This window comes from Engystomops pustulosus, chromosome 3 (assembly GCF_040894005.1).
Source record: "Engystomops pustulosus chromosome 3, aEngPut4.maternal, whole genome shotgun sequence".
NCBI classification, from domain to species: domain Eukaryota; kingdom Metazoa; phylum Chordata; class Amphibia; order Anura; family Leptodactylidae; genus Engystomops; species Engystomops pustulosus.
In genome coordinates, this window is record NC_092413.1 from 217503631 (window position 1) to 217527786 (window position 24156).

General features: G+C 41.9%; 1 long non-coding RNA gene across 1 annotated transcript in view; it reads right to left on the reverse strand.

Moving 5' to 3' along the window:
• Positions 1-11013: 11013 nt before the first annotated feature.
• LOC140122703 (uncharacterized) overlaps positions 11014-24156 on the reverse strand; it is a 30668-nt gene continuing 17525 nt past the window's right edge. Inside the window, exons 2-3 of the long non-coding RNA XR_011854357.1 lie at positions 15664-16035; positions 11014-11219 (exon numbers count right to left, since the gene is read on the reverse strand). This is a non-coding gene — a long non-coding RNA (uncharacterized lncRNA). The remainder of the gene's footprint in view (positions 11220-15663; positions 16036-24156) is intronic.

Here is a 24156-nt window from a genome sequence, read left to right on the forward strand (position 1 = left end):
GAGAAGACACTTTAATCATCAGATAAATGGCTCAACATAAACGATGAAATACAAAAAAAAAAAATAGCAAAAAAATGGGGGGAGGGTGGGGGGGGGCTCATTATGAATGTTTTTTTTCATGAGCACAGAAAATATATACGTTAAAAACGTATAACCGGATTCCTTTTTATATCCTCATTTTCTGAGGGTTTCTATCCCCCCCTAGAGAACACGTCAAGTCCCCGTGCAATGAGCAGATGCAGAACCCAGAACCCAGCAAAGCTCCTAAGGCAGAAACGTCTTCTACTTTTTTTTTTTTTTTTAACACTGGATTTTCACTAATTCGGTAGAAACTAGGTCAGCCCTCGGTGCATCTGTGTGCTCAACCATTTTGTGTCTCTGCCATTTTGCAGAAGATTTGCTAAAATAAAATAGAATTCAAAAACACCAAAAAAAATTTCGGTATATAAGTTTAATTTATAAGTATAATTTTGAAAAATTCTCCATTGAATTAAAAAAAAAATAATAAAAAAATTAATAATAATGTAAATTTGCAGGCTGAGTCCTCATTCTCGTTGGGTCTTCCTCAGTCTCCAGGACAGAGAACATATTATTGTTACTGTTATTTATGTCTCTTTATATACTCGCTACATAAAACTAAAGTAAATATTTTGTAAAAATTCTACATTCTAAATTCTACATTCTAAATCCTCAACAGAATTTTTTTTTAACATTTTTTAAGTAACCGACTCTGAACCAGAAAAGTAGCAAAGTTAAATTTAAAAAAATATATATATAAAAAATTGAAAGTTCTTAATCCGGTTCTTCCTTAGGAGCCGTATAGGTCTGTAGGTTGCAGGTCCTTTGTCCTGCGGTGCGGGGGAATATTTAATTTCCTAAACAATGAAGTGCTGCTGATAACAACACACTGTAGATTAGTGAGCTGTCTCAGTCATTACGCAAGGTTCCCCTTCAAGGCACAGATTTTCCATCAGTCTCTTATTTTTTGAACCCCCCCCCCCCCCCCCCCCCGACCATGCATTTCTGCTGAACGCGTATAAATTAACCATTATGATACCGAGAGTATAGATCAGGCCTTACCCTGGCTGGTAGCACGCAGAGACCTCCCGCAGCAGGAGCCGAGGGGTTAACTCTTATATATTCAAAGCAATTTTTTTTCAAGGACCACCTTAGCTATAATTGACAGGACAATAACACATGTCCACGCTCATAACTCCGAGGCGACGGAGATGGGGTTGCATAGGTTTAAGCCTTACGTCAGGAGAAGACATGATAAACCGGCTCTATATAACTATAGCTAAACCCCCAAAAAATAAAAAAAAAATTGCCTATTCCAGATAAAAGGTTAATAAATGTAAATAAAATGAGTGTTTTTTATATTTTTTATTGGATATGTTATACGGATGTAGCAGGTCTGACCTTGACTTATAACGAGTTGCACCGCATCGAAACGAACTGTACATGACGCGTTAGAAGTCAAGTTAACACTCGCTCCATCGGAATAATGAGGATGAGAGGCTCGAAGCGTAGAGAGGCGTCTTAGATAAGACATCGGCGTCTGTATTTATATGTAGGCCGAATGGAATGGAGAACGGTAGAGGAACATCCCGGGCTGGTTTCATGAATTTTTATCGATTTATGGTCGTTGGACGTAACTAACATCTATTTGGTTTATAGGGGTTAAAGGATTGAACTGAGATCTGTCTTTTATAAGACATCAACATCTGTGCTTATATATAGACCCCCCCCCCAATAATAAGGGGAAGGAGAACCGAAGACATAGAGAAACATATTTGGGCTTGTTTCATGCGTTTTCATCGATTTATAGCCGTTGGATGTCGATAACATCTACTTGCCTTAAAGGGGTTAAAGGATTCAACTGAGATCCATCTTCTATAAGACATCAACATCTGTACTGTATGAGCCAGCAACCTCTATATAGGCTCCTCTGAAAACACGGGAAGGGAGGACGGTAGACATTGGGGAACATCCTGGGTTCTCTTCATGCATTTTATCGATTTCCGGCCTTTGGACGTGGCTAACATCTACTAGCCCTCTAGGGGTTAAAGGATTTAACTGAGATGTGTCTTGTATTAGACATCAACATTTGCATTCATATATATAGGCCCCCCCCCTGATAATAGGGGAAGGGAGAACGGTAGACGTTGGGGAACATCCTGGGTTTGCTTTATGCATTTTATCGATTTACACTCATTGGATGTGGCTAACATCTACTAACCCTACAGGGGTTAAAGGATTCAACTGAGATGTGTCTTGTATTAGACATCAACATTTGCATTCATATATAGGCCCCCCCCCTGATAATAGAGGAAGGGAGAACGGTAGACGTTGGGGAACATCCTCGATGCAGTTCATGCATTTTATCGATTTACGGTCATTGGACGTGGCTAACATCTACTAAACCTATAGGGGTTAAAGGATTCAACTGAGAAGTGTCTTGTGTTAGACATCAACATTTGCATTTATATATAAGCCCCCCCCCCTGATAATAGGGGAAGGGAGAACGGTAGACGTTGGGGAACATCCTGGGTTCTCTTCATGCATTTTATCGATTTTTGACCGTTGGACGTGGCTAACATCTACTAACCCTATAGGGGTTAAAGGATTCAACTGAGATCTGTCTTGTATTAGACATCAACATTTGCATTTATATATATAGGCCCCCCCCCTGATAATAGGGGAAGGGAGAACGGTAGACGTTGGGGAACATCCTCAATACAGTTCATGCATTTTATCGATTTATGACCATTAGATGTTGCTAATATCTTCTTGCCTTATAGGGGTTAAAGTATATGATGAAACCTGCCTGAATGGACAGGATTACGTTACCATTCGCACAAGTATATTGGATTTCATGGCACCATTCATAAATAGGCTTTGCCGATGTGGACATTTTTTTAGCTACATTTTTCACAGATTTGTCTTACGTATTAATATTTTATACACATGTAGTCGGTATTACAATATACACGTTCTATGTCATTACCATTAGGGCACCAGATAAAATAGCCTAATAAAAAAAAAAAAAAAAATTAATATATATATATATACTAATGTACGGTATATAAATATATAAAACATAATCATAATGTTTTGGGTCTATACAACAGCTCAAGAATAACTGGGAATAAAAAATTATAAAAGTTTACATATGTGTTAGAAATGTATAAAAGTAAACTCGAAATCATGTAAAAGTAAAGCATTTAGGGGTCGAATGATAGATAATAATAGATTTATGTGCTAGATTGACTTGATGTTGTCTTATTGGGCTTTTATTATATAGAATGTATGCATTTTGGTGGTTTTAGATATAAAATAGGTGTAATAAATGTAAAATACATAGATACAGGTGAAGCTTTTAGAGGTTGAATGAAAGATAATAATAGATTTATGTTATGAGATTGAGTTGATGTTGTCTTATTGGGCTTTTGTTATATAGGATGTTTGTATATTGGTGGTTTTAGTTGTGTTTTATGTTATTGTTACTGGTTACACAAAGATGTTATAGACTTTTGTCAGTCTCATCAGTTAGAGACAATGTAAGACAACGAAGCATAGCACACTGACATATGTGACGGCTGGGGTATATGTGCCCACCCCCTCCTTCCAACTAACCCCCCCCCCTGTGAGGTGTGGGAGCAGTCAATATCTATACATTGCATATGCAAGACAAGCAATCAGCAGCCAGTGGCAGGACTCCCATGGGACTATACAAATGCTAAAATCCAAACTAGTGGCCAATTCTAAAGATCATCCTTTTTGAAGAAAACATAAAAAGACAATTAACCCAAGATTCCAAAAATATCCAGTAAAAAAAATAAATAAATAAAATTAAGTTAAAAAAATTAAGTAAAAACAAAAATGAATTTAAAAAAACAAAAATAACAAAAATAACAACATAGTTTGAAATAGACCACAATGGCTTCTTCTCTACTTCCCTTCATACTGTCTATGTACTAAAAAAAAAAAAAAAATGAATGAAAAAAATAAAAAAACACATATATTTTGATTGCTATTTAATATACGTTACAATGCATAAAAAAAAAAGAAAGAAAACAAGCTGTATGTATCTATCCCAGTCTCAATACCAAGGCCTACAGAATGAAATGACTATAAAAAAAAAATGCAGAATCAGCAGGGGGTGGACTAAGCAAAAAAAAAAACCTGTGTGTGGCGTGTGACTGCAGAGGCCCTGGATTTATCTATGTACCTCCATATGCTGCATAAAACAAAAACAAAAAAAAAAAATCAGCCATTAATGGAATAAACATCAATGACTTGTGCAAATAATTTAGCACAATCATAAAAAAAAACTAGTTTATTTTTAAATTTTTTTTTTTTTTTAAATCAGTTGTTGTTCATATATACGCTTCATGGTTATTGCTTCTACACGCGACTCAGCAGCATCTGGTAGCGTGCATGAAATAGGGTGACCCCTGAGGTCCATTATGACACCTCCAACACACACACAATATACTAATGCTGTAGGAAGCCCCATGTAAGGAATAATCTGGAGTAAGCGGGGGGGGGGGGGGGAGGTTGGGGTAGAAAATTAGACGTCCAGACCAATTAAGGAAGAGATGGAACATATAAGAGGACTGCAATTTGCATTACAGTAGTCGTGTTATCATCAGAGCTCATTCTGGAATAATCCGGTGTTATTTCTATATTATCTACAGTAGACAGTAAAAAAAAAAAAAAGTGAAAAAAAAAAAAAAATTGCCCGTCTCTTCTATTGTTCCGGCTGTCCCTGGTAGCACAACCTTCTCCTGTAGCCTGAAGGATGACAGCATTGCACAGACTGCAGTAGCAGAAAAACACTGCATAGGAATCAATGCAGCACATAAACACACCCTGCCTCCAACTTAGAGAGCGGATGCAAAAAAAAAAGAAAAAAAGTTGAATAAAATAAAAAATAATTTCGCTAATTTCTCAACCCGAGTCATACGAGGGTCAAAAATAACCGTTACTGTCGCAATGAAAACCTCGACTTAGGTTATGACGTCACCGATACATTTCGGACTGTTGTATACTTATTCGGTGTTGGGGGTGTTGGGGGGGGGCGATGTAGGCGTGAATAAAAAAAAAATTGCAATAAAAAAAGGGGGGAAGGTTGAAACTATGAGTCGTAAGGAGATGATGGATGTGAATGTTTTAGTTATAAGCAGAAAATCCTGATGGATAAGAAGCGCGGAGTGGAAGGAGTGATTTTTTTTTTTTTTTTTTCCCGAGAGCCGGAGCTGCATTGCGTCGTTGGTGGATAACCCCGCGTGCGCCATGTAGGACAGAAAAACCTGCAGTAGTAACAATATTTAATTTTTTTTTTTTTTTTGGAGAATAAACAGCAATTGATTCAATAATCTTTTCCCACTATCAAACCCCCCCCCCCATCTTTTTACCCAATCTTATATTTTTTTAAGCACCCTCTTCTTTTTCCAGTGGGTCGTGTGGGTGTGGCCGTCACTGACATTCTGCAAGGTTAAAATTAAGAAGATTCCGTCCTACCCCCCCCCCTCCCCTCTTCCACACATCCCCTATCCTCTTTTTTTTTTTTTTTTATCTCCAAGCCCCCTCCCCTCTATGTCCCTAACTCAAATATGGTCATTGATGCTCTATTATTCCCCCTCCCCTCATCTTCCTCTTCTTCATCATTTTCGATGACTACACCCTTGGCATAATAAAACCGAATTGCATCCCGCACAGCAGAGGAGGGGAGGTACACATGGGGGGGCAGGTGTGACGAGTGCCTATCTATGGAGGGTCTTGCTTTATTTACAAGAATTATAATCCTCTTGTTTTTCAGCATGGAGTCAGCAGATGTGAATTTTTTTTTTTTGGGGGGGGGGGGGCTGAATAATCCGTTCAAGGAAAAAAAAGAAAAAGAGGAGGGGGGGGGGGGGATCAGCAAAAAAGGAGGACAGTGCGAAAGATTAGGACTGGGGATTGAAAAGTGAGAAGGTTCTCCTGCCTCTTTCTCCACATCAGCTCGTACTCTTGCAGGACCATGTAAACATCTCCGTAGGTCTCTTCACCAAATTTTTGTCTTTTTTTTTGTGTGTTGTTTTACAGCTCTCTCCTTTGTGACAGGTCCTATTGTGCTCCCTCTTTCTCCTTTGTATGCATGCAGTTTTTTTTTGCCTTCTTTTTGTATGACCCCCCCCCCCCCCTTCTTTTCCCCTTTTTCTTTGCTTTTAACAAATCCTTGTGTCGGAGAATTTGTTGGAATGCGTACAGTATTTTTTTTTTTTAGTGGGGAGAGTTTTTTCTAGATGCCATTTGCTGCCTACACTGCAGGTGTATGAAGAGCAGCAAAAATAAGGAGGTAGGAGCAGGCAGCCTCGTATTTGAAAGTGGATTGGTCCAGCGGCTCGGCTGTTCGTCAGGGTTGGTGAGTGGTGGAAGGTCAGTGTTGCTTTTATTGCTGTCCCAAACCACACGAGTCTGAGGATGTCGACGGCTGGTGAGGGCAAAGGGAGCAATCGAGCCATTTCTAGCGTTGGGGTAGGGAGACAGCTATGGCTTGTATAAGAGCACCAAAAAAAAAGGCAACCCATCACTCTCCTGTAGACAAAGGAAGGCTGAAGGGTTTGGAAAGATCTCTCCAGGAGGAAAGGTTTGGACTTCAGAGAAAAAGGTAACGGATCTACGAGTACTGGAATGTCCTATTGCAAGAGTTTGATTTTTGCTTTGAATTGCATGACAGGCCCTTTGGCCAATTTTCCACCCTATTGTCTTATGGACTCTTTTTATTCTTTCTCACTGTACACAAGGGGTTATGTAGCATCGTGGTAGACACTTCGCAAACCCCCTACAAGATCGAGGTTTATTGGATATACACTCTGTTACGGTAGTATTCTAAAGCGTTGCGATGAGTTGACGCGTTGGGTTGTCATAGTCTACGGTCTACTGTGACCGGCCATGGACCGTACCGGTTTATCCTAGATTTTGGTGATCTCTCTTTATATTTTTATGTACAAGGACTTTGCATGTGTTAGATTTCTGGGCTGAGCTGATAAAAGGCAGCCATGTTTCGTTGCAATCTAAGCAGTAGTCTATCGGGGGCGAGGCGAGTGGGTTTTTTATCATGCACATATATTTACCCAGTATAGCATAGCTTGACCTTTGGCAAATGAAAGCACTGTTTAAAATAGGAGGTGAGCCAGATTGATCAGTAAAGGGATTGGGAAGGGTATATGTAATGCAACCATACAATCTCAGTCTCTTCCCCTGCTCCCTCCCCTCTTTACCTCCCTCTCTCTCTCTCTCTCTCTTCCCCCCCTTTCTCTGTCTCTCTCTCTCTCCCTCTCTCTGCTGCTGCATTTTGCATGAGCTATCTAGGTCATTAGCATTTTAGCGTATGCAAGACTTGACAAAGCTGATGAGAAGCCAGATGGGCCCCTCTCCTATTTTTTTGCACCACTTGAGACCTCAGTAAAAGGACTGACTGCGGAGACAGAGTCGGGTGCTTTATATACAGCCTGCAGGCCCTCTTATTGAACCAGATCATTTATGCTACAAAACAGAATGCCGCGCGTGCCCTACGCCTTTCACAATAGATAACGTCAATAGTCTTTTATTTCCTTCTGGTTTTCCTTTTTTTTTTTTTTCCTTCGTTTTTTTTTTTTCCAAGAGAAGCTCCTCTCCATCCTCGAGCATTCGCTTATCTCGGTGTCAGCAGTAGCAGAAGCATCGTCTGTGCAATGCGACTGTCATTGTGTTAAAGTCTAGCAGCCGCCTCTGATGTTACTGCAATGGATGGAAGATGCCGGGTGCTTCCGCAGCTGGGGACGACATAAGGAAGCACAAACGAGAAGATAGGAGGGAAAACAAAAAACAGATAAGAGGTCTCTTCTTTTCAGCCAAGCTTTCAGAATCCAGAACAAAGGAGAAGCCTCCGGACTGCAGCGTTGGGTATCCTGCCATTGTCCAGGTCTAGGGATGAGGATGCTTTGCAGAGATGCGGAGGAGACGTCCATCTCCATCACGTCTGTTTTTGTGTCTTTCCTGTAGACGACCCATGAGAGGCCCTTCTCTCCGTGTTCACAGCGGACCTTGATTTAAATGTCCATACAATTAAGGCACGCGGTGAATGCCAAGAGAGGCTCTAATAAGCTGCAACCAAGGGATGGTTTTGGGAGAAGACGTCTGCATCTTAGATGGATATCTAACATCAACCCAACGGGAGACAACCAAGCTCCGGGGGGAAAATCTGCTTATTCTATTTGGTTTCAGATACATTTAATTTGATTTTTATACATTTTAACTTGGAAGAACGTTATGCATCAATGAATGTCTGTCATTTTTTTGCTTTTAGGTTGCGGATTTGCATTACGTGTGTTTGTCTTCCGACCATCGCAATGTTTTCGTCCAGTTTATGTAACAATGTGTGAATTTTTTCCCCATAGCTCTAGGAATTAAGATACTTTGCAATCTGTATATGTACATTGATCTATAGGATATGATTGTGATACATGGTAATATCTATATGTATATTGATCAATTATACAAACACAATACATGGTAATATCTTTAGGTGCATCATCTATGGGATACAATTATGATACGTTGCATTATATATTGATATGTGTGTTATTTTGCACAAATATGTTATGTTAAATCAATATACATATATATATACTAGTTGTATTAACATATTAGAAACTTGTGTATTTCTGTATGCATGTCCGACCGGATCCCTTACCCCCCCTACACGAAGCCATTACGTAATGCCTCAGTCTCCATCCATGAACCCACTGAGCAATGTTTCTCCTTATCATTGTAAATGTCATCTACATTGTCAGCGCTCCCCGCGGTGCTGACTCTTTATATTCTCCACGGCCTTGGAGGCAGAGAAGCAAAAGTACATCTCGGTCACTTAAAGGGTTAATTAAATTAAGAAAGACGAAGGGGAAAAAAAAAATTGCAGAAGACGATTGGACTGAGGTCGGTTTCCCTAAGGATTTCCACCAGCGGTAGAGAGAGAGAGAGAGGAGTGAATGCAGCAAAGTAATGGAAACCTAATAGTCTGTAAATGTCTAATAAACATTACGCGGAGATCTTAATGCTGTCAGGAAGTGTCTCCTTGCCACTCTGGATACCAATTGTCTCTTGCAATGTTGCAGGCCCACGGAAAGCCTGAGAGCCTAGTCTGCTCCATGTCAATAGCAGGGGCTATCACTGCAGACACAGGGGCTCTGAAATGACGCATACACTCAATAAACATTGTACATCCACAATGGGGTCTACAAGTTATTACATATGGGACATAAGGCAAGTCAATAACCAACATTCCTGCAAGGCCTAGAATCCAAAAGGTTAAAATGTAACATAATCATCCAATATCCCTAACATTCTATTTCCCTCCTCCCCTTTAAACTGCCCCTTCGGAATAATCCTGACCCCCCCAGGAAAGAATAAACCATCGTCACTACTAATCAGTACGGTAAAGAGAATCAAACAGAATTTGTCTTTCTATAGGATTTCCATATAGTGTCCGTGGGCCGAATAATAAAGTTTATCATTGTGTAGAATTTTTCTTTCTATAGGATTTTCCATATAGTGTCCGTGGCCCAACGAATAAAGTTTATCATGGTGTAGAATTTTTCTTTCTATAGGATTTTCCATATTGTGTCCGTGGGCCGACTAATAAAGTTTATCATGGTGTAGAATCTTTAAGACAATAAAAGTGCACAAAAAAAGATACATTTCTGTGTTGATAAACAGTTTAGAATTTGAATTTCCAAAAAAAAAAAAAAAAGTTTACAAAGTTTGGACAAAAACACAACATTTGAGGATGAAATTTGGACTCGAGGCCTTAACTATCGAGGACTCAATAGTTAAAAATCAATCAAATCGGCTGTTTTTAATATATAGAGGAGATTTTATGTCTGCAATGAGTCTGGTCGAACAAGGAATATATTTCCCTGTTTCTTAAGATTTGGTACTTTTTTGAGTATATTTTTTATAAGTCTAAAATTGAATTAAAAAAAATAATAAAGTCTATGTATATGTCTAAAATCTTATTTTGAAAAAAAAAAAAATTTGAGTAATTTTTTTTTTTTTTTAAACATACAAAAAGTTTCCTCCTCCCGTCGAGCAGCAGCTGCGTTGCGGCTGTAAGGCTTAGTGCAATTTAGGTTAACATAAGATAATCCAAAATGCTCCTAAAGTAGATTATGTAATGGCCACCTACATCCCACAAGGAGCTTTAGTTGTGGCTATTAAAGTCTAATGAAGGACGAGAATATCCATCTCTAAAGGAGAAGCTTTTCCTTTGAGACCGGCCTTAACTTTTACCCTTTCCTTGCCGAAAATCCAAGGCCTGATTGACATTCCCAGTAAAGGCCCCTTCTCCGAGTCTCCATGAAATATTTTTTGCCGACTCAATAGCTTTACGTCATTGCTATATCTAGTAACCGTCCATTAAGCGACTGCACCGTTTTTTTTGGTGCAACGCATGACGTAAGTGCCACAACACCGTAAACGCGAACAAATTCGGAAATTACGAAGCTCCGAACACAAAAAGAACCCCCAAAAATTACAATAGTTAATTTTTTAAAGCTATTTTCTATAGGCGAACCCCCCAGTAAACAAATTTATGCAAATTAATTTGCGTTTGAAGGAATTTTAACCCATTTAAAGGAATTTTGGTCACGATCCAAATACATAATAAAAGTCAGGATCTTCTACTCGAATGAAGATGTTTAATGCGTCCCACGTTGACATTTGCCGTGGACGTTGTATAAATTTTTTCCGGTCTATTTTTTTTTTTTCTGGCCCCCTTATTTAAGCGGTTTAGGAGCCCAGGGCTGTTTCATAAACCTTTAGTGAAATTCTGAATTAATGCTCCTGCATTTTTAATCCTCTCTTCTTCCAACTGGAGGCTGGAAGGCACGCGAGCGCGGAAAGGGTTAAACCTCATTAATCCAATAAGACTCATCCATTAGTGAGGAATTTTTTTTTTTTATATTTTTATTTTTTCATAAAGTGCTCTCAATTCTCCAGGCTAACGTTGTCCCCATTACGTTCTCACAACTAACATAACAGATCGGAGCCGTAGGCTGCATTTACATCCAGCGCGAGTATCCGGACGCGCGTTCTATAGGTATTCTGCCGAGTCTGGAGGAAAATCTTGCAGCGTAGCGGGAGGACACATCACGCTACCAAGGATCTAGTTGTTGCATTTTGCCAAAGATGCCCTTTGGCAAAAAAAAAAAAAAAAAAAATGACTGTGTTAGTAGCTAAAATCACATAACGCACAGCAACAACATAAATTATTCCGGAACGTTGCGACAATGTAGCAGAATGGACGGCTGATTCCATGTGACGCAGCTCGGCAAGGACGTGTTCCACTAACATTGGGGTTGCTCTGGATTGCGAGGGGGATTTCAGGTAATATGGACGCAGCGCAGTAACATTGCGTGCAACAGAACCCAACCAGGGCTGAGCAGCTCAGCTCCGGGTAATAATCCAATATGCAAGTAAGGTCCAAAGGATGTCAAAGTCTCCTACAGAGCGAGGCTTAAATAGGACAACGCTGCCCGCTCTATGTCCACCAACGCCCGAAACGTAACCACAATGAACTATAAAAGGTGCATCACAGGGGTTACCCAGGGTCAGAAAAGTACAGCGCCCCCCCCCCTGTCCATGGGTTGTGTCGGGTATTGCAATAAAGGCTAAGCTCACACTACCATCAGAATTCCTGTTGAAAAAGATAAAAGGGAGGATAAATAAACTGCACATAACTGATGACTTATGATAAGTGACTGTCCGTTTTTTTTTTCTTTCCTTTCAATCTATCTAAGTATCTATTTATCTATCTATCTAACAAGAGTGTATGCTACCCCCCAGATGTTCCTGCCACACACAACCCGCCACACACATCTATCTATCTATCTATCTATCTATCTCATATCTATCTATCTATCTATCTATCTCCTATCTATCTATCTATCTATGCATCTCATATCTATCTATCTATCTATCTATCTATCTCCCATCTATCTATCTATCTATCTATCTATCTATCTATCTATATATCTATCTATCTATCCATCTATCTATCCATCTATCTATCTATCTATCTCATATCTATCTATCTATCTATCTATCTATCTATCTATCTATCTATCTCCTATCTATCTATCTCCTATCTATCTATCTATCTATCTATCTCCTATCTATCTATCTATCAATCACATATCTATCAATCTCCTATCTATCTATCTCCTATCTATCTATCTATCTATCTATCTATCTATCTATCTATCTATCTCATATCTATCTCCTATCTATCTATCTATCTATCTATCTATCTGTCTATCTCATATCTATCTCATATCTATCTATCTATCTGTCTATCTCATATCTATCTCCTAACTATCCATCTATCTGACAAGAGTGTATGCTGACCAGGAGTGGATAAGACCGCCATGGGTCTGGGATCACTTCCTACACTTGGTACTAGAATCAGCTTCTTGGGGAATGGAGGAGGCGTCCATCTGTGGGTTCAGGACATTTGGAGGACCTTCAAAGGTCCTGAAATGGCTCTTGTGTACATGTGTATTGAGAGCAGGAATAGATGTGCAAGGATTTCATGGGTGAAGGTCCTTCTAGATATAAAATTTGGTGGGGGGTTTGGTTGGTTATGGGCCCCCCAGAAGGCTTGGGCCCTGAGCTGTCATCCAAACCGCCAACATTTTATTCCACTACTGATACTTACCGCTCCCTAGATGTTCCTGCCACACACAACTCACACTAACTAGTTATCTATTTATATATGTAGAGATTAACAATATCTATAATATCTATATAATCTCTCTATGTAAAAAACTGATGTAATAACTGATAGAAAACAACTGACACTGTTTCAATGTAAAATGGTAACATCCGTTATCAATGCGTTAGTAGTGCTGCAGCCGCCGTCATTATAACTGAACTGATGACATGAAATTTACATTGATGCCAATGGGATTTTTAATTGATACGTTAAACCTCCGCACTTTACTTAGTTCTATTTAAATGAATGGAAAAGAGCTGCAATACCACCGCCAACCTGTGGACAAGTGTGGCGCTGTTTTTAGAAGAAATCACAGACGCACTTCTCTGTCCTTTTATTCTACCATTATTTGGTATCTTCAGGTTTATGGTCAATAATAACCCAACAAAATGATTGATTTTTTTTTACTTGTTCCTAATCTTCTATCCCAATATCTCAGGCAGGCATTTACTATGCCTACAACACGGTAAGCCTATGAGCCAATGTTTTTGGGATTTGGTAGCACGAATACATGGGATCAAGATGTCGTTCTTGGAAAATATAAGAAACAAAAAATCAGATCAAGTTAAAGATTCTGATCGGACGAGTTCTGGGGATGTTCTGCAGAACTTTTGTAATTAAAGACTCATTTGCAAGTCAATGGAGTACATTATTTATACATTGGTGCTAACATGATGGTCCCCCGCCCTCCAGCACGCGCTGGATCTATCAGGAGGTAGCCCAGCACCACTGGCCTAGAATTGCCTCAGGGGGCGCAGGAACTGCATGCCCCGCCCCACTGCACGGTCTCACCTTCTCCGCGCCCAACCAGGGCAATTAAAAAGTCCCAATTCCCGGCACTGCCCACGGAATAGAAACCAAGGCACGACTTGTATGTCTGTGTTCTGGACCAAAGTAGACCAATGACTTGTCTGATCTGGTAGCAGGGGCGTAACTTAAGGGGGTGCAGAGGGTGCGGTCGCAACCGGGCCCAAGAAGTCTAGGGGGCCCATATGGTGTAGCTTTCCTATATGAGAAGACTAGGACTATAAAGAATACATTGGGGCACATTTACTAAGGGTCCGAACAGCACATTTTAGTTGGGTTTGGTTTTTTTTTTCCGGTTTTCGCTGAATTGCCCTGGGTTTTTGGCGCACGTGATCGGATTGTGGCGCATCGGTGCCGGCTTGCATGCGACACAAATCGGGTGGGTGTCATTCGGACAAACCGCGGAATTTAGAAAGCAAATTGTGTCGCAAGATCAGCACTTACATGCACCGGGAAGAAGAAGAAAGTGAACTCCGGCGGGGGAAGCGACAGATGCAGGAAATTGGACGCATGTCCTCGTTGGACAATGCGCAGCGGGGATTGCGACGGGATGGGTAAGTAAATGTGCCCCATTATATTTGGGGGTCTGGCACACATTTTGCACTGGGGCCCGGTAGCTTCAAGTTATGCCACTGTCTGGTAGGTAAATACTGCTTAATACTCAGTGGGGGTCATTTACTAAGGGCCCGATTTGCGTTTTCCCGACGTGTTACCCGAATATTTCCGATTTGCACCGATTTCCCCTGAATTGCCCTGGGTTTTTGGCGCACGCGATCGGATTGTGGCGCATCGGCGCTGGCGTGTACACGACAGAAATCGGGGGGCGTGGCTGAACGAAAACCTGATGGATTCGGAGAAACCGCCACAATTTTTATCGGGAATAGACCGGGTAAGTAAATCTGCCCCAATGTACCAAAACACTATGGGCCACATTTATCACTTTTGTGCGCCTAAGTGTAGTAGTTGCGCCTAAATTCTGGCGCACTGTTTTGCCAGAATTATCACAAGCTACAACCATCTGTGATAAGTATATTTTCTGCCTCTTATTAATCACTTTTCTTTAACACAGTTTAGGCGCAGTTTAGGCGCAATGTTAGATTCGGGCACTTACATGTGATCCTGCTACAAGCTCCTCTCTGCTTCTCCCACAGCCCAGAATGAAGATAACACTCACAGCAGCACCCAGGTGTGTGACACCCTGCACCCAGTGATCTCCTCAGCAGCACCCAGGTGTGTGACACCCAGCACCCAGTGACCTCCTCAGCAGCACCCAGGTGTGTGACACCCTGCACCCAGTGACCTCCTCAGCAGGGGCTTCTCCTGGAGGGGATCCCACAGTGCTGGTCTCCTGCTGCACCCCTGTAATTCTGCACAGTATCCCCCTCAGACACTGTGCAGAATTACATGGGGGACACTTGTTTTTAGTATCTGCAAACTTGTGCAAACTTCTCTTGCTCTTGCTGTGAGCTCAGAGTTTTGCAGAATGTTTTGTAAATAGAAGGTGATGAACTGTAAATAGAGTCTGCAGCTCCTGTCTGCAGTGTATCTAATGTATCTATTATATGTTCTGGTGTGTGGCTGATCTTTGCTGCTAGAAATGAGCTCTTCTGCAAAGGGGCTCAGTGCTTTCTTCTCAGATAACGCCACCTTCGAGCTGGAGTGTTTTTGCGCCCGTTTTTTGCGCCTAAATGCAAAAGTCGCACGTGATGAATATCATTAGGCGCAGCAAAACATCTGGAATTGAACGATAGATGAGGGAAAGGTGGTTATTTTAGCTGCGCGGCTAATTTGACGTTTAATCGCAAAAATGGCGCAAAAACGGTGCGCCTAAACGAAAAGGCGCAAAAACAACAGAAAAAACAAGTGATAAATGTGGCCCTATGCCTCATGGCTGTCGAAGATGAACCAGCTTACGCCGGTGCTCCCTGGTTTAGTCTCTGGTCGACACTGAAAGATACTTTGTTGTATTGGGCAGGTGGCAACAATCTAACCCAAAATCTAACCCGATTTTTGTCGCTTTTTACAATATAAAATTTGTAGTGGGTGAGGGGGCCTACCTCTTATCACCGGAATATGGCCACCATCATGGAAACATCATTTTGGAGCAAGGACTAGTTCTAACAACAGGGAGGTGTCATGTAGCAAATAAAAAACTCCAGAATTTTCTCCCAAATCATTGTTCAAAAGTCGTACAGCACAAAAATTCTCATGTGAGTTTATCCAGCTCCTGCTGCTCTGTGTTCAGCACCATGGACAACACATCAAACGCTCAGAGTGTCTCAGAGGCGATGATCCTCGTGGTTGTTGGAACTTGATTGTGGCAATCAGTTTTCTGAGATGATCCTGGTCTTCTCCTGATGCTACATGGACACCTTCCCGTTGGAAAGACTTGCTCTTGATCCAATAGGTCAACCAGGTTGAAGACATAACTGAAAAGATAACAACAGTCAAGAGTAGGATAAGTAAATAAAAGCCAAGGTATACATACATATGTTAGGGAGATTTTAGTCTTATTTCTTAAAGGGAACCTGTCACCAGGAGACCCCTTATTAGCACTCCCCCAGTCCCCACAGAGCATAGTACATACACTGCCAAAGTTTTTTTGTATTAAAAATTGGTTTTACAGAAAAAAAGATCTGTTATATTGTACCTTTCATTAGCATCTGCTGTGTGACTAGGCAGTTGCCTTTTGGGAGGAGCTGGAAAGGAGCAGTTCCCCCCCCCCAACCCTTGGGAAACAGCTACTCCATGTGACCTTTTCAAATATATGAAAACACACATCACTGGGCTTAGCGACGCCCCCTGCTCCTCTACAGCCAATCCCAAGTGTTGGTAGTTATTCATATATTTGAAAACGTCACATGTTTCCCAAGAGTGGGGGGGAACTGCTCCTTTCCAGCCCCTCCCAATTGGCAACTGCCTAGTCACACAGCTGGTAATCGCTGCAACATGCAAAATCCCAGTCGTAAAGGAAGAAAAAAAAAGGGGTACACTATGTCGTAAATTGAGGAGATGACTCAAGAGGCTGATCCTGATGCTATGTATGTCCCAGGATTTTCAGCAGGAAGGCCATCATGTACTACATAGCACAGAGGTCAGAGGTTGTTCATGCGCATGGACTCTAGTTCCCATCTTTTTTTGACTTCCCTTTCACCCTGGTTTGGTAAAGGGCCACTTTATTGTTGTGACTTTGGTTTCTCCTTTTTCTTTCCTCTTCCACATTCTTTACCTTTTATCGTTGCTCATTTATGGGTTCTTGTTTAGGACATTAGTCAAGAAGACAGGGACAGTGGAGTGGATTAGTATCAGGGCTCACTACCCCTACCAATCCAACTCGGGAACAAATCAGGAATAAAAAATATTAATTTACTTATGGGAAAATAAGCATTAAGAGAAGTGAATTCAAAATCACATAATGAGGCTCATTTACTAATGGTCCGAATCACGCACTTTCGTCGGGTTTCCCGACGATTTCCGATTTGAGCCGAATTGCCCCAGAATTTTGGCCCACGCGATCGGATTGAGGCGCATTGCCCGCTTTCACGCGACAGAAATCGGGGGTATGGACGTCGGATAACCCGACGGATTCGGAAACACTGCAGAATTTTAAAAACATGCACTTACATGCACCGGGAAGAAGCAGGTGAACTCAGACGGACCTCGGCGCAGCAGCGACACCTGCCTTAGTGAATCCCGGCAGACCCGAATCCTTGTCGGAGAACGCGCCGTTGGATTGTGACTGGACCGTGTAAGTAAATGTGCACCAATATTGTAAAATATACATTTTGGGGAGTTCCCCTTTAAATTTACAATGAAAAAAAGTGTCAAATAAAACTTAATTCATAAGGCAATTATACTTATTCATGAAGTGGAAACCTCTACAATCCGCAAGATTTACAGGATATTTAAATGAACCGGTAGAAGAAAAAAAAAATCCTTGTATCTATAGCTTGAGAGATACGTGAGGGAAATGTCAAGAGGCTTTCTAAGAGGCCAAAAATAACAAGGAATTACATTATCTTTTGCGCTGTACATTAATAGATCTGTGACTGACAGAGCTAACAATCCACTGACGCCGGGATGCAGCACTCAGGGCAATTTATTCAAGGTCATGAAAAAGTAAGACGTCAAATAGGTGAAAAAACTTCTAATACCGACCAATGATCCACCGCGGCCATGTGAGACACATATTGAATATTTATATACCTCATGTGTAAGTGCTATGTATATAGTATAAGTATTCTGTATTTGTGCTAGATTTCAAGGGAGGACTCTAGCAGTATGTCCACCGGGGCCTCGACCTCCATAATGGTCTGAATCAGTTGTATCCTATTGTCAGTGGTAGGACCCATGGAAACAATGGGGCACATTTACTTACCCGGTCCAGTCGCGATCCAGCGGTGCGTTCTCCAACGCTGATTCGGGTCTGCCAGGATTCACTAAGGTCCGTGCGCCCGATATCCAGCAGGTGTCGCCCCTGCGCCGAGGTCCACTGGAGTTCACCTTCTTCATCCCGGTGTATGTAAGTGCTGATCTTGTGACACGCCCCCCGATTTCTGCCGCGTGAAAGCCGGCACCGATGCGCCAAAATCCGATCACGTGTGCCAAAATCAGGGCAAATCAGAAATCGGCGAGAAACCTGACAAAAGTGCGCGATTCGGACCCTTAGTAAATGAGCCCCAAAGTGTCAATTGGGCAGTGGAGACCATGGGAATATTTAGTGTTATTTAGGGTGGGTATAGGGAGAAGTCTGCATGAGAAAGAGGGAAAAGTCTGGACATTCTTGATTTCTGAACATGTCTGTAGTCTTATGAATTGCGGGGTCAAAGATGTCTCAGCAATAATCTCTGCACTCGTCAGGAGAAGACATGATGCTGGTCTGGAGCAGACAGAAGAGGAGAGAACGTCTAGCGTTATAGTAGATTGGCCTGTATTCGGCTATGCTGTGCGTGACCAGTATCTACCATTATATGGCCCCTGTATGGTGGTATCGTGCTATACCTGACAAATAGGATTCTGGCAGATGACCATATAATATATATATATATATATATATATATATATATATATATATATATATACTGTATATATATGTATAGTGCTACCATCCTTCCGAGCTCTGTCTATGCAGTTTTCTCCTATTCAGCTGCCTATAATCGTGTTGCCCTTGTATTTGGGAAGGGGACAACTTTCCACTATAGTGTTAGGATTCCACTATGTTGGGAATCCTAACACTATCTGAAGCCCTGTGTGCAGCTACCTGTGCGGTGTAGTCTTTATATTAGGACAGGACAACCTGTGACCCGCTGGTAACAAGCCCCTTGCTGTTGTGCCCGCACCCCTCTGCCCTGCTACAGTCACATGGGGTCATTTATCTTTATTTTTCTTCCTTTTTCTCTTCCTTTTTTGTTACTTTTTTTTGGGGGGGGGGGCGCATTGCAATTTTTGCACCTTTTTGGGGACTTTTTGAAATGTGGACTCCGCCCAGACATCATCGGTAAAACGCATTTATCTTCTATTCCAAATGTTCTAAATGTCGCAAATGACATTTATCTTTTCAAATTGTCTAAAATTTGTGACGTGTTTTGGCAGAACTATACTTAAGGAAAACGTTAAAAAATGGAAAGAATTGACTTGAGACATTTGTGCGACATTTTTGAGACATTTACAACAAATGTCGCAAAAAGAGATCTGGGAAAAAAAAAACATTTAACACGGGGAAAAAGTGAGATAAAGTAGCAGACGAAAAAACAAGAGAGAGATGTGGACTATCCAGTTAGCCAGGTCTTCTCAAGTCCAATAATGATTCAGTCCAATCATTCAAGGCCTAAGCATCATCCATAGCTGGGAGGTAGAAGCTTCTCTTGGCTCTGGAACCTGTTCCATATTCATGTCACACATTTTACATACACTCTACTTTTTCCCACATAAAAAAATAAATTTGTTTTTGCGAGATTGATGGTTTTTGGTGACAGCTTATATGTGGGAGGTATATGTGGGCAGGGTAAGGTGGAGAGAATGAGAATATATTAGCATGAGCTATTTATGATTGCCTTCATAGTGCTTAAGTAGCTCATAAGAGAGAGGGAGGAATAAGGCAGAGTATAATTCTGGGATACAATGGAAAATCATTGGGTATCCTAGTGTGAGACTTTGGGTCCCTCCTGATAGCATTGGTTAAACCCACTGTTTTTGATTAGTATTTTTGTCTCATTCTGGGTTGTCTGTGCAATGTCAGGGGGAAAAGGATCAGACATATTGCATTACAACATGCTCAATCCTTCAACTCTACTCGTACTGACGCTGTGTATAGCTGTGTGCATGTACCTGGGGATAGTCAGGAGAAGTCAAGCAAATCTAATGGACTCTGGCAAAGTCCAGCAGAACTAATTCAGCAATAATGTTTATTGCATTCCATCAAGTTGTCCACCACTTTTCAACATAAGGACCAGTCATTGGCTGCAGTGGTCACATGATCCCAATTGAACCAGGAAGTCAAGTCATTTAGCGAGACGGATTGGGCAGGCTCTTACCCAAAATGGTGAAGGATCCACTCAAAGACAAAGGCACCTTTAGTTCCCTTTCCAGTTAGATGCCCATGTCATGACCCTTGAAGCATTCACTAATTGCCAACAGATTGGGGCCGCCGTTGACCCGTCCCGTTGATGCCACCGATCCGGAATGTCCGACGAGGATCCTGAGCTGCTGCGATTCACTATGATCATGCATCCAATTTCCTGCACCCGTCGCTTCCCCCGCTGAGGTCCGCCGGAGTTCAGCTTCTTCTTCCAGGTGCATGTGAGCGCTGACCTTGCGACACAATTTGGTTTTTAAATTCCGCGGTTTGTCCGTATCAGTCGGGTTGTCCAACGTCCACGGATGCAAGCCGATCGCGTGCGCCAAAGACCTGGGGCAATTCAGGGCAAATCGGAAAAAAACCTGCGAAACCCGACGGAAATGCGTCCGATGGACCCTTAGTAAGGTGCCCCATTATGTTAGGTAGAACCAAGACAAAAAGTGGCAAAGTAATTTTTGTAGGTTAGTGCTTTGAAAATGTAGGCCTAGGTTTCCATATTTGCAAGTCTACTACCAGAAGTGTTGGTGGCAAGTAAGGATATCAGCATGGAGGATGTCGGAGTCTTCTTGCAGAGGTAGTAGACCTAAAAATTTTTTAGTATGTTAGAAAAGTTCCTTGGGTGACCTCTGAGAAGGTCTTCTACCACCAGCAGGTCCGGATGTATTGGTGGTGAGTAAGTATACTTATAGCAGCACTTAAGAGGGCAGAGTTTTCTTGTGAAGATCCAGTGTCGTCATCACCGGACCATGTCCTATGTTGCTAAGCAGCCAGCACTTGGCAGAGTGGGGTGATCGATTCTCACATCTCTATTCCTGAAATGTGGAGAACAGACGTACAATTTTGTTTTTCATGTGGACAACATTTCGAATTTCCTACGAGGTCTTACTGTGATGGTAGACTCTCTGTTCATTCTCAGGGATCTGTCGACCAAGAAAATTGCCAAAGTGCATCCTATGACATCACAGCTGGAAGAATATGAAGCGACGTTCGTCTATCCGTTCCAAAGACAAGAGATGGACATCCACGAGTTAACAAGTCAACTCATCAAAATGACTAAAAGCTTTGGATACTTGGCCTGGATCAATGGGGGTCTCAATAATGAACTATGTGTGAGTATCTTGCAAGATGAGTTTCTTCGTACACTTGAGTACTGTAGGTATGCGAAGGGGGACATACTGTTGCAGCTGGACAAGGATCCCCAAAATGGTTAAGTGACAATGAAGTAGAGGTACTGGATTGGTCCCCATTGTCCCTAAACCTCAACCCATGTTGGCTATGTAATGTATGAGATTGTCAGAATGATGGCCTATACAATGATGGTAGTCTCACGGTCAAAGCTATAGATGATGATGAGATATGGAGCCTGAAATCGAACGTTACTCTTTAGTTCAATAGTTTATATTTGAGGATTGTAGCTTCTCTCAGTCCCATTGGAGATTTCCCTTTCTACATTAAGGTACAGTACTATACACCTTTGCCTCTGATATACTTTAAGTAAAAGTTGTATTAGGCTTCAGTTCCTCAGAGCAGAGGGGTTTGGTTGTGGAGCAGTTCAATGCAGAGCGCTAAGAGCGCAGCTATGGAAGTAGCTACACTTCAAGGCAGTCAATATTACGTTAATATTATGGTCAACTTAAGAGACCAGAACTAGAATATTGAGTACAAATTGTGTGACCTTCAACAGGTTCCCTGGTCATCATCGTGTGCCTTCTATATTAACTTATTTATGGACAGAAGTGATTTTTTGGGGTGTCTGACCTCTGCCTGCTCTGACCTCAGCCTGTCTGTGACTAGTCTCTGCTTTAACCCCGGTATCTCTTGACCCAGCCACCACTAAGCGGACTACTCAGAGAGGTAGAGGACATCTGAACCTGTCGCAGTTAAGTCTAGAGGGTGGTAAAGGGTGGAAACCATCAAGAACACCCTTCGAATAAGTCCCAAGGCAAACCGATCTGGTGGTACAGAGGATCCACCACCTGCCGACTGTTACAATAGCGAAACGAGATCCAGGAGATCCATCTATTTGTGTGGAAAGATTGTTGACTGTATCCCATGTTCTAGATTCCATCACTGATGTTGTACGTAAATGTTTTTAACACGTGACAGCGATACTGAAGTGTATTCTGGTAATATATAAACATATGGATGGTTCACAACATGTTCTTTGTGATAAATGTCTCCGTGGGAGGTTGACAGATGGAAATGATCAACACGTCACCGTAGGCCAAAAAGCGCCTGTAATTCCAGCATTGCCCTAATATTATTCTAATGCTAAGAAACACTAACGCAAAGCAGAGCTTGGATGAGTATATAAGGAGAAGCTATTATTTCCCATCTTTCCAGAACAAAGGATCAAGCAAGGGCTAACCCATTATGCCCACCCTTCTTCCACTATGGAAGGTGAGGAATATGGGGATATCTCCACAGACATTAGATGGCTGACCAACACTGCCGAAACCATTTTGTACTTCCAATTTATGTTTTTATTTTCATCTCTATGTTACTAATGACCTATCCAAAGGAGAGGACCAAAGTAGTTGAACGGAAGGGGAATTACACCCAGCATTCCTGGTAGTATACACTACAGACAGAACAATTTGTAGAATTTCAGCTGCCCGACCACACTACAGGCCCAGCTCTCAAATACGTCTGGATATCCTCTACCGAAAGACTAGTCTGCATCTGGCTCCAGCTGTAGTCTAGGGTCACCCGACTCCCATGATGAATGGTTAATGTTGTGGACAGTGGTCAAGGACATGTAGCTACCAATGGTGGATTATAATACAGGTAGTTTGGGCAGTAGCCCGGGGTCCAAGCCTTTTACGGGGACATGTCCACCCAAACCACCCACCAACTTTTATACAGAGAAGGACCTTCACCCATGAAATCCTCCTACATCTGTTCTTGCTCTCAATACACATGTACACAAGAGCCATTTCAGGACCTTTGAAGTTCCTCCATAGATCCAGAAGGAACACATCCTCCATTCCCCAAGAAGCTGATTCTAGTACCAGATGTAAGAAGTGACTCGTAGACTTATAGGATCTATAATATTCATACTACCCAGGGCCCATGGCAATCCGCCCCTGGTAGCTATCTACTAGTCTTCCCTCTTTAGCTTTTCTCACAGCTAAATTTGGGTTTCGTAGAAGAGAAAGCTGGTATTGTCAAGGAGTGAAGACCCTAGGACCCATCTGTAATCTCTAGAGTAGTGATGGTGAACCTTTTAGAGTCTGAGTACAACTCAAACCCACTTATTTAACGCAAAGTGCCCGTAACTCATTGCTACCTTTCTGACACAACTTTTATCATATTGTCTTCTTGAGGACACCGATACAGATAAAAATGGAGAGCGTGGGACCAGTGGGAGCTTCAAAAATGTCCCTTTCCACATGTTCTCACTTGCGCTTGGGTGCCTACAGAGAGGGCTCTTAGTTCGACTGCTGGCACCCGTGCCATAGGTTCACCATCACTGCTTTAGAGTATCAGGAGGGATATCCCATGAGGAAAAAAAATTATTGACAAAGTGTCCAAGGTCAACACATCAGTATCATAAGACGTAACGGCATCATGAACTATTTACAAAAATTCTCAAAAAGTACAGCAGGCCAATGAGTGTGCACTGAAAATAAGTGTAATTAGAATTACAATATATTATTGGGGCAGATTTACTTACCCGATCCAGCGGCGCGTTCTCCGATGCTGATTCGGGTTCTACCGGGATTCACTAAGGTCATGCGCCCGATGTCCACTAGGTGTCACTGCTGAAGTCCGCCGGAGTTCACCTCCTCCGTCTCGGTGTATGTGAGTGCTATTCTTGTGACACAAATTCTTTTTTAAATTCCGCAGTTTTTCCGAATCCATCGGGTTTTCTGACGGCCACACCCCCGATTTCTGTCGCGTGAAAGCCAGCACAGATGCGCCACAATCCGATCTTGTGCGCCTAAATCCCGGGGCAATTCGGCGTAAAACG